The following is a 9,934-nucleotide window of genomic DNA, read 5'->3' as shown; positions in this document are numbered from 1 at the left end:
GCCGAAGGCCCAGCCGAGCTAGGCCGGCCCGCACCGCGCCACCGCCTCCGCCGCCGTGCCCGAGTCCGGCCGGGACACGTGCGAGCCGCCGTCGCCGCCCGGGACTCCTCCCGAGGGCGAGGCCCCCCTCCTTAAATAGCGCTGCCCGCACCCCCTGGACCCCAAGTCGTCGCCGCCACCGCCCCTCGCCGCAGCGCCGCCGCCCCCAAGTCGCGTCACCGCCGCCGCAAACCCCACCGCCTCACCTCGCGCCTCGCCTCGCCACGCCGCCCGCGGAAGCCCGCCGGAGCCGCCGCCGTTCGCCGGATCTCGCCGGAATCCGACGCCCGGTTTTTTCGGTTTAGGTAAAACCGATCGTTTTTTCTTTAGAAACCCTAGATGCGTTTTTTATTTTGTTCGGTTCGGTTTTTCTCGGTTTAGTTGTTTAGCGGACGTTCGTCCATGCATTCATTTTAACGAACGATGTTCGTCAGTTAACCGCACACAGCGAACGTTTGTTCGTTAGCCTGTTCGTCTCGTTTTATTTTCAAGGGTTTTCCCACGATTATTTTCGATCGCGATTTCTGCCATGATCTTCGTTTTAGTTTATCTTTTCGCTCATTTATCCAAATCAGGTGAAACAAGCGCCTAGATCTTTGTCTCGAAGCCCTCTTTCTGTTTAACCAACTTGAACAAGATTTTGGTACTGTAAAATTTGACTTTAGTTCAGATTAGTAAGCGGATCTTGTTTCTTTCGTAGTTTGAGTTTCGTTGCTCCGTTTGATTTGATTCTTTTTGCAAACCGGAGTTGTTTAGTTGAACTCTCTGGTTAGGTCTTTTATTCGAGTTTTATCCGTGCTTCTAGATGAGTGCTTATGTATGCTATTTTTTGTTTGCGATAGAATTTCCGGAGTGCGAAGCATGCTACTACGAGTCTCTAGGATTTGCAGATCATCAGCAAGGCAAGTAACACATTGATCATACCCCTTTACTACCCAGTTTTAATGCATTAGTTACAATCCTCATGCATTGCATGAGTAGGATCTCTTAACACGTGGGTTCTAGGAAGTAGATGATGAGGTAGAACCTATTACCTGTTTTATTATCAAACCCTTGGGAGTTACTTCTGCGCAATGCTTATATTGCCATGCTATGCTCGTAGACGTGGATTAGGTTTGAGTGTATCCATGACAGATGTGAGTTGTTAATTAATGGTTCAACTTAAGGTGGCAACTTTAATACACATCTGGGTGGATTGCTTGTGGACACCTGAAGAATCCAGTGTTGTCCTAGGATATCCCAGAGCACCTGTGTGATCATCCTACGGTCTGCCACCCAGGCTCAAAGGGATCATAAGATTATTCATGCTAGAAACTTTTGTGTGCAGTCACAAGCCATTATGGACTCTGGCATAGTTGAGTATGTTGTGTGACCTCTTTAGGTGGTAGGCTAGCAGATGTAGAGAGAAAGTAGGTGTAACTGTCTACCCAGAGTAAAGAGTTAATGCTTCTGAAAGACTGTGTCTCGGTCGTCCGTTTCTCAAACACCATGTAGTGCGAGAAATCCAACGAAGAAGATCGAGTCTTGTGAGGAAAAGTACGCAAACCTCTGCAGAGTGTACAAACTAATCATGGTTAGCCGTGTCCCCGGTTATGGACATCTTGAGTATCTGGTACTTGAATTATTGGTTTGATCTCATCACTCTAAAAATTAATTTTTTGGGATGTTAATGATTACCTTAATTGGGATTGAGTTGGAGGAACCTTCTCAATGATGTTTCAACTACCATGATAGTTAAATAAAATATATTTCTTTGTTGTAGGGAGAAATTGGCTTTTCGCAAAAACATTATAACCATAAAGCCTTCACCAGCCATATATGCATGTAGTGATAGCATTTATCTGTTCATTGCTCTACTGTGTTATATTGCCAGCATATTCCATGTGCTGACCCGTTACAGGCTGCAACATATCATATTGCAGACTTTTCAGACGAGAAGTAAGGTGCGCTAGGTCGTTGCCATGCACTCAGCTATGCCGTTGGAGTTGATGGACTCACTTTATCTTCCAAGCTTTCCGCTGTTATCTCATTTAGATGGCCTTAAGCCATATTTATTGTAATAAATTCTCTCTTGAGACATTCGATGTAATAAGTGTGTGATTGCTACTCTGTTATAAATCCTTTGAGTACTGTGTGTGTCAGCATTACCGATCCAGGGATGATACTGAAGTACAGAGACTTGACCGTCTGAGGTCGGGTCGCTACAACCGTGTTTGCAAAAAAATGTTCAAAAATTTATAATTTTATTGACGTTTTTGCAAAATGTTCTGAAATTTTAAAAAAATAAAATTGCAAAAATATTTGTGTTTTCAAATACTTATGAAGTTTTAAAAAAAATTCATGAATTTGAAACTTATTTGCACGTTTAAAAACTGTTTGGAAATTAAAATTTGTTTAGAAAAATTCAAAATTTCAAAAATATTCCTATTTTCAGAATAATTTTCACGTTTTAAAAAACTATTCTCATTTTTGAAAGTTTGCTATAGTTTTTTTACGGTGCTACAGCAGGGTTATGCTCACCTGAACCATTTTATCAAATGAATAGAGTAAATCTCTACTACTACAGTACAGGAAATTTTAAATGCCATCTATCCTGACACAGAGGCACTTCGTAGTCGTTGATTTCTATTAAGTAACATGATTGTATTAGAAAACATAAGTTAGATTAGGAATATTTTGATTTACCTTATACTTTAAATAGATCATGTATTTCTATATACATGTCCATAAGGATCAAGCAATACACCAACTATTGCATCAAATCCCTCTATCCCTTCTAACATGGTATCTATGGCAAGTCGATCCTAAATCCTAGTCGTCGCCGCTTCCGTACTTGCGCGCCGCCCTTAGGGCGGTCGACCTTCATGACCACCGTCCGTACCTAGGGTTCGTTCGCCGGCTGTGTTGGCCGGCTGCCCTAGAGAGTCTTTTTTTCGAGCCCTTGCTCTGAGTTTTTCGCTCTTCTGCCGGTTCTTTTGATCGACGTTTTTCTTTTTGATCTTTCGATCTAATTTTGATCGATTTGCGTCACCCATCGCCGCCGTCGACCCCATACGCCTCTATCAAACACCGACGCGATCGATCGGCTTCTTCATCGACTCGATGGCCACTCATGTCATCCGCGTGTCTGCCCGCCAGTCGCCCCGACCTGGCGGCCTCACGCGTCATTCGTGCGTCTGCCCGCCTGTCGCCCTGACCAGGCGGCCACGCATCATGCGGCGGTCCTTTCCCGCCGCCGTTCGTGCGCCGGCCCGCCCGTCGATTTACGCCGACCGTCACCGCCTGCTCCGATCGGAACTCCTGCATCACCCTGACCCGGCGGCCTCGCGCCATGCGGCGGCCAATCATAGCCGCCCTGCCGCCCGCTGTCGTCGGCTTCATCTCGGACTCCGTCGCCACCCCGCCTCCTCTGAGCGGCGTCCTCGACCTCGCGCGCAATTGGATTGATCACGCGCCCGCCGCCGTGATCCGCCTCAGCTATGCAGTGTGACCGACCTGGTCCGTCGGTTGCGCACGCCTTTGCAGGCCTCGTGAAGATCGTCCCCGAGTTCAGCACGCCTATCCACCGATCGAGCATCGGGTTGCCGTTGTGTCGCCCCATCGGGCCGCAGCGCCGCCGCCCCGTGGTTCTCCCGCGCCCACGGCTGCGTCGACCCATGTGCTGCCGCTGCATCACCCCTTTGGGCCATAGTGCCGCGGCCCACGGTCTACCGCCGCCTCAAGTACGTCCATTTCAGGCCGTCTCCATGGCAGCACCGACCCTCGCGCTACCGCTGCGTCGCTCCATCGGGCCGTAGCGAGCATGGCACGCGGTCTCTGCCGCCTCCCGAGCCCATCCTCGCAGCTGCACCGACTCGCGCGCTGCCGTTGCATCGCCCCTTCGGGCCGCAGCGCCACGGCCTGCGGTCCCAGCCACCGCCAGGAGGTCTTCCCGCTGCTGCCCCGACCTGCCCGCCGCCACTGCGTCACCCCTTCAGGCCGTAGCGTCGCGGCCCGCGGTCCACTCCGCCCACATGCGTCGACCTCCCGTGGTATGCGCCGCGCCATCTTCCTTGGAGTGGGAACGCCACCGTCCGCGCCGGTCTTCATCATGCTGACGGGTTCTTCGCCTCCTCCGAGCATCGCCGCCGCGCTCCTAACCTAGCCGCCGCCGCTGCTCTTCTTCGGTCGCCGCCGCGACTACCCCCGTAGCCGCCGCCGCTGCCCGTCCAACCCCTTCGTCTTCGTCCAACACTTGCTCGTCACCAGCGTCGTCGTCATCTACCCCGACCACTTCGTCTACTCCGACAACCGCGGGCGACATCGGCCCCGCGCCGATTGGCGCTGCAACCGTTGTCGAGTCCTTCTATGCTGGCTTCTCTGACTTTTTTGACATGGCATACAGGTCGTGCAGGTCCCAGCCTATGCATGTCCAGTGCTGGCAACACTGAAGCATGCCTTCGTCCACGACGTGTCCCCGGGCCTGGCAAGCCTGGTGCGGTGCTTCGTCAACTTCGTCTTTGTCCGTCTACGCATGCCCGGTGCTGGCACCACTGATGCGTGCCTTCGTCTACGATATGTCCACGGGCTTGGCAACCCCGGCACGATGCGTCGTCAACAACGTCTTTCCCCGGCGCACCACTACTACGCCCATGACTAACTCGGCGCCTCTTTGCGCCCGTGGCTCCACGGCGACTTCCTCGACACCGGCTACCCCGACTCGACATCGACCACGACATCCGTCGTATGGCTACCTCGACCACGGCTCCACCACCCACGCTCTCGGCTATCTCGACAAACGGCACAAAGGGCTACCGCCTTGCTTGAGCAACCTTATCGGTTTCCACTCTAGCCACGACTCCGCGATGCGTCGACCGTTACGACTGTGGGGGGTGTCCGTCGGCTTGCCTTCGGATTCTTCTCCAGTCTCACCGTCTGCGTCGCTACCGTTGTGACTGCGGGGGGATGTCGAGTAACGTGATTGTATTAGGAAATATAGGTTGGACTAAGAATATTCTGGCTTGTCTTGTACTCCAAGTCGATCATATACTCCTATATAGATACCCATGAGGCTCTAGCAATACATCAACTATCGCACCAAATCCCTCTATCCCTTCTAACAATTTCTTCTATGGAGTGAATCCATATCGTTTATCATAGCAAACTCAATTGATCCAACTGCTGTAGTTACGGGGATTCGCTCTATCCAGTCGCGCGCCAAAACGAGTTGGACGGATTTTTTTTTTGGAATATCGGGACACTGCACGGGTACCTGCACACCTATCCTCACGTGATGGTGACTATAAAATTTCCCATTCAAGATCTTCTGTGACTGGCTTTTGTAATATGTATCGTGTAAACATATATTTTTAAGAAGGAACAAAGACCTTATTTGCAGTTTGGCCAGGACATCACGTGCGCTGCACGTGCCTCCTACTAGTTTACATAGGGGGAGACTTGGGGGTAAGGTTGAGAGTACAAAGCAGTTGGGTTACAATCTTATAGATAAGTAGAACAACATGGTACACCAATCGTGAAGAAGGTTCATAGCATGCTCACTGGAGCATCTGTTGGACCAAAGCATGATGTCGCCCGCAGTCAAGCGGGCGATGAGGTGGATAGGTTGAAGGTCCTCCCCTAAAAGTTTTTCCATTTCTTCTTTTCCAAATATTTCAGACAATATCAATGACGACCGTTGATTGAGGTCTGTTTGTGAGGTCTGGTCCCCAAAGATGTTGAAAGTCCGTCGGGAGCGTAGCAGAAAGAGAGCTCAGTTCTTTCCAAAGAGGACGAAGATAGCAACATTGAAGGAAGAGGTGACTTCTTGTTTTTGAAGCCAGGCAGAACGGACAACAGTTGGAGTCAGTTAAACCCCTGTTGAAGCGTCTTTCATTGGTGAAGAGTCGATTTTTGCAGGCGAGCCAAAGAAAAATTCTGCATTTGTTGGGTGCATAATTTTTCCAAATGGACGGTGGGAAGGAGTCAATTTGTCGATCCAAATAGCCTTGTATGCCGAGTTGCAAGTCATTGTTTGTCGTCATACATCCCATTTGTTTGTCATGTACCTGCACATTCAAGGAGACAGTCACCAGTATAGAGCGAAGGTTTTCCAGTTCAAATTGAGGGGCATGATAAAGATGGGGTGCCCAAGTCTAGATTCATAGTAGGAATGCTTTGCACCTGGGCAACGGCAGTCGAGGGTCTGATAGTATGAGAGAAAAGAGCAAGGAAAATTGTTGCGAGATTTTGAGTGGAGCATTGGACCCAAAGGTCGAGCAAAAGGCGGTGGTCGTACCACTGCCGATATGCACCTTAGTCATGGATCGGAAAGAAAAAAATCTAGCCACTTGGCGATGTCATGCCAAACATTGGATTCAAAAGGGTGTGGAGCGTCAAGGTCCTCGTTATCAGACCATCCATACTTGGCAGCAAGGAGAGAGACACTCCCAATATCAAAAGTTGAGTGAAGTATATTTAGGTGGGAAAGGAGTAGGCAAGAGTTCAAATGACGCAGAGAAGAAAAAAACCTAGAACCCCTCAAGAGAACCATGCACACACAAATTCCCAAGACACTTTCAATGTCTGCCCAAAACTTTATCCTGACGAACCGCCCAAAAAAGGCCCTAAAAAGTTTATCAATTTCCTGGACAATGCCCACAGGCCATAGGCAGCAAGAGAGCGGTCATGACATAGATAAGTAAGGCTCTAGGCACTGCAAGAACCAACATTGCGCGACCAGCAAGGGTTAGAAGCACCCCTCACCAACCCGCAAGAAGACGATAAGAAGAAATTTTTTAGGTCTTGTTTGTGAGTCGATAGAGGTAGGCCGAGGTAGGATTGAGGGAACGATGCGATCGCGGATACAAAATAGTTGCAAGTTGAGATGTGAGTTCTGGGTCAACATGAATAGGAGCAAAAGTGTTTTGTGGGAATTAATCACCAATCCAATGGCTTTCGAGAATTCAAGATATATTATAGCATTTGAAGTTTGCTATAGTACAGTGGCCGCTACTTTTCTTTCAAAAGCCGACAAAAAAACACTGGAAAAAAATCGATACAGTTCCCCATCTAGAGAATCAGGCTTCTACAGTTTTTGCGAATGGACCGGCCCAGTAGGAGGGCACATAGCACCCTATAAGAGCTCCCAGGAAAATCCTATTACCCCTAAAAAAGGCAAATCCTATTCGGCGCTTGACGCATCATTTTTTTATGGAAAATACTTCAAATCAGGCGGCTGATTTTACTGGACCCGTCCGCCACGCGCTAAGCCATCGGATCGCCTAATCACGATTTCTGTTGGGCGCGCACTGGTCCCTGATTTCTCTTGCACACCTGTCCTTGTCCCACCTTTTGCACGTGAGTGGTCCCCATGGCCTATGGTATGATTCCTTTGTATGCTAGTGTACTTGCCGCCATGCACAATAAAATTTACTCCGTGCATCGCTACCTGGATTACGTGTGCTGCTTCCTCCATAGCAAGATGCAAGACTTGTTTTGGATGACAAGCCGGCAAGCCAGCTACGCGATGCTGCCACCACATCCGCAAGGACGGCGTCCCGCACGCCGCAAGCTGCTATAAGGTCGGACCGCCGAGTGCTAAATGGTTAGCATGATATGCAACAAAGCCGGTTTCGCAACATGCATCACGCTGCAAAGGGGTTTCACAACATGGGTTGTGCTGGAAAGAGACTTTGCAACATGTGTCACACTGCAAAGGGGTTTCACAACATGCGTCACGCTGGAAAGGTGTTTCGCAACATGCACCATTTTGCAAAGAGACTTCACAATATGTGTCACGCCGCAAAGGGGTTTCGCAACATGTGTCACGCTGGAAAGGTGTTTCGCAACATGCACCATTTTGCAAAGAGACTTCACAACATGTGTCATGCCGCAAAGGGGTTTCGCAACATGCGTCATGTTGCAAAGGGGTTCCGCAACGTGCATCATATTGCAAGGAGACTTCACAACATGCACCATGTTTCAAAAAGGGAGCCATGATGGGATGCTCGATGGCTTCATAACATGTGGTGTGTTGCAAAGGGGCTTGACAACATGTGTCGTCTTGCAATCCCGTGAGCTCACAGACCCATATCTCTGCAACAAGGATGATGTTTCAAAAACAAGCCTCTGCAACAATATTTTAGAAACATGCTTCTGCAACAACGCCAATGTTTCAGAAACACCGGTGACATTGCAAACACGCCTTTGCAAATGATGTTTTAGAAACTCGGCTCCGCAACAATGACGATGTCTCAGAAACGCCAATGACATTGCAATCTGGGCATATGTTGATCGCACATGATGGCTTGCCGCACCGTACGATCATGTTTAATCGGACGACAGCGCATGCGGATGATGTCCTGCGCGCATCAGCCGATGGAATGCAAGTGTTTTCCTTTTGTGTGTGTTTCCATCTCTTTACTGGGAGCAACTAATGAACTGAGGTAGCTACGTCCGTGCACTTCTTGCTCAAAATCTAAGGTAGTTGAGCAGCACATACACCGTAGGTTGGCTAAGCAGCATGAAAGGAACATGGTGTGGGCTACTAGCGCAGCAGTAGAGGGAGCGGTACATGGATTAGTACAAAAGGAAAAACAATCGCGGTCCACCAATACGTCATCATGAAAGTGACATGTGCATGCAGTCCTTCACGGTTAAATCGAACGGTGGTCGAGCCGGCTGATCCCACACGCGGATCAGCCGGTTGACGCCTAGCACTGCCCTTTTTTTATTTACTATTTTGTCAACCTGGCGCACACCCCCTCCATCCTAGGCTCGGCCCATTTTTTCCTTCTCGTTGGCATGTCCATTTCGATTGGGGAAGCTTCTAGATGCTTCCAACTCTATTTTCTTTTTTCCTTTTTTGGATTTTTCTTTTCCCTTTTTTCGTTTTTATTTTCTTTTTTTGTCAAGATTTTTTGAGAAGTTTGTAATCTAATTTTAAAATTCATGGACTCTTTTTAAACAATGAACGTTTTTCAATGCGTAAACTTTTTACAAATTCATGAACCTTTTTTCAAAATCTTATAAGTTTTCCAAATTCGTGAATGTTTTCTGAATCAAAGAACTTTTTCCAGTTTGGTCACATGCGGTAATGGTCGTAGCAGATCCCAAGTGATCTGCTCCTAAGCTCGGCTGGGTTAAGTTGTGTACTGATGGTTCATTTGCTGTTGATGGATCGGCCGCTGCCGGAATGGTGTTAAGAGACGACAAGGGAGCCATCATCTTCTCTTCTTGTAGGCAGTTATTTTCTTGCTGGGATGCACTTGAAGCTGAATTATGTGCATGCATGGAAAGTTTATCTTTCTCCATCCAGAGAAGTGAGTTATCAGTGCAGATCGACATGGATTCTATAATTGCAGTGAAATTAATCCAGGCTTCAGAGGTTGACAGATCGGTATATTCGTCCATCATCAAGGAGATTAGATATCTTATGTCTCTACGTGAAAATTATATTACTCATGTAAGTCGTAGCCAAAATAAAGTTAGTAATAGCTTAGCTAAATTTGCTCGTATTGAGGGTAGAACCATGACTTGGTTAGGTTCTGGCCCTCCTGAGGCTTTGGAAGGAGCTGCGATTGATTGTAAGGACTTTGGTGGATGAGTAATACAAATTTCTACCCGCAAAAAAGAACTTTTTCAAATTCATGCACATTTTGAAATCCATGATTTTGTTTTTCAAATTTATGATTTTTTTTCAAATCCATGATTTTTTTAAAATAACCTTTCCGAATTTTTCAAATTTTTTTTTTAAAAGTCAACATGCGTGGCTGGTCCGGCCCAGCGCACGCGCGTGAGCGCCGGTTTGCGTAGCTGGGGCCATAAGTTCCGATTAGGAGCTCTCGAGCTCCTTGACACTCATGCACACAAAGGAACTGCAGGTAACAGGATTTCAGTTTCACGTCTGAGTAATAGA

Source organism: Triticum aestivum, chromosome 3A (assembly GCF_018294505.1).
Source record: "Triticum aestivum cultivar Chinese Spring chromosome 3A, IWGSC CS RefSeq v2.1, whole genome shotgun sequence".
Taxonomy (NCBI): domain Eukaryota; kingdom Viridiplantae; phylum Streptophyta; class Magnoliopsida; order Poales; family Poaceae; genus Triticum; species Triticum aestivum.
The sequence above is the reverse complement of the archived record's forward strand: the minus strand, read 5'-3'. Positions refer to the sequence as shown.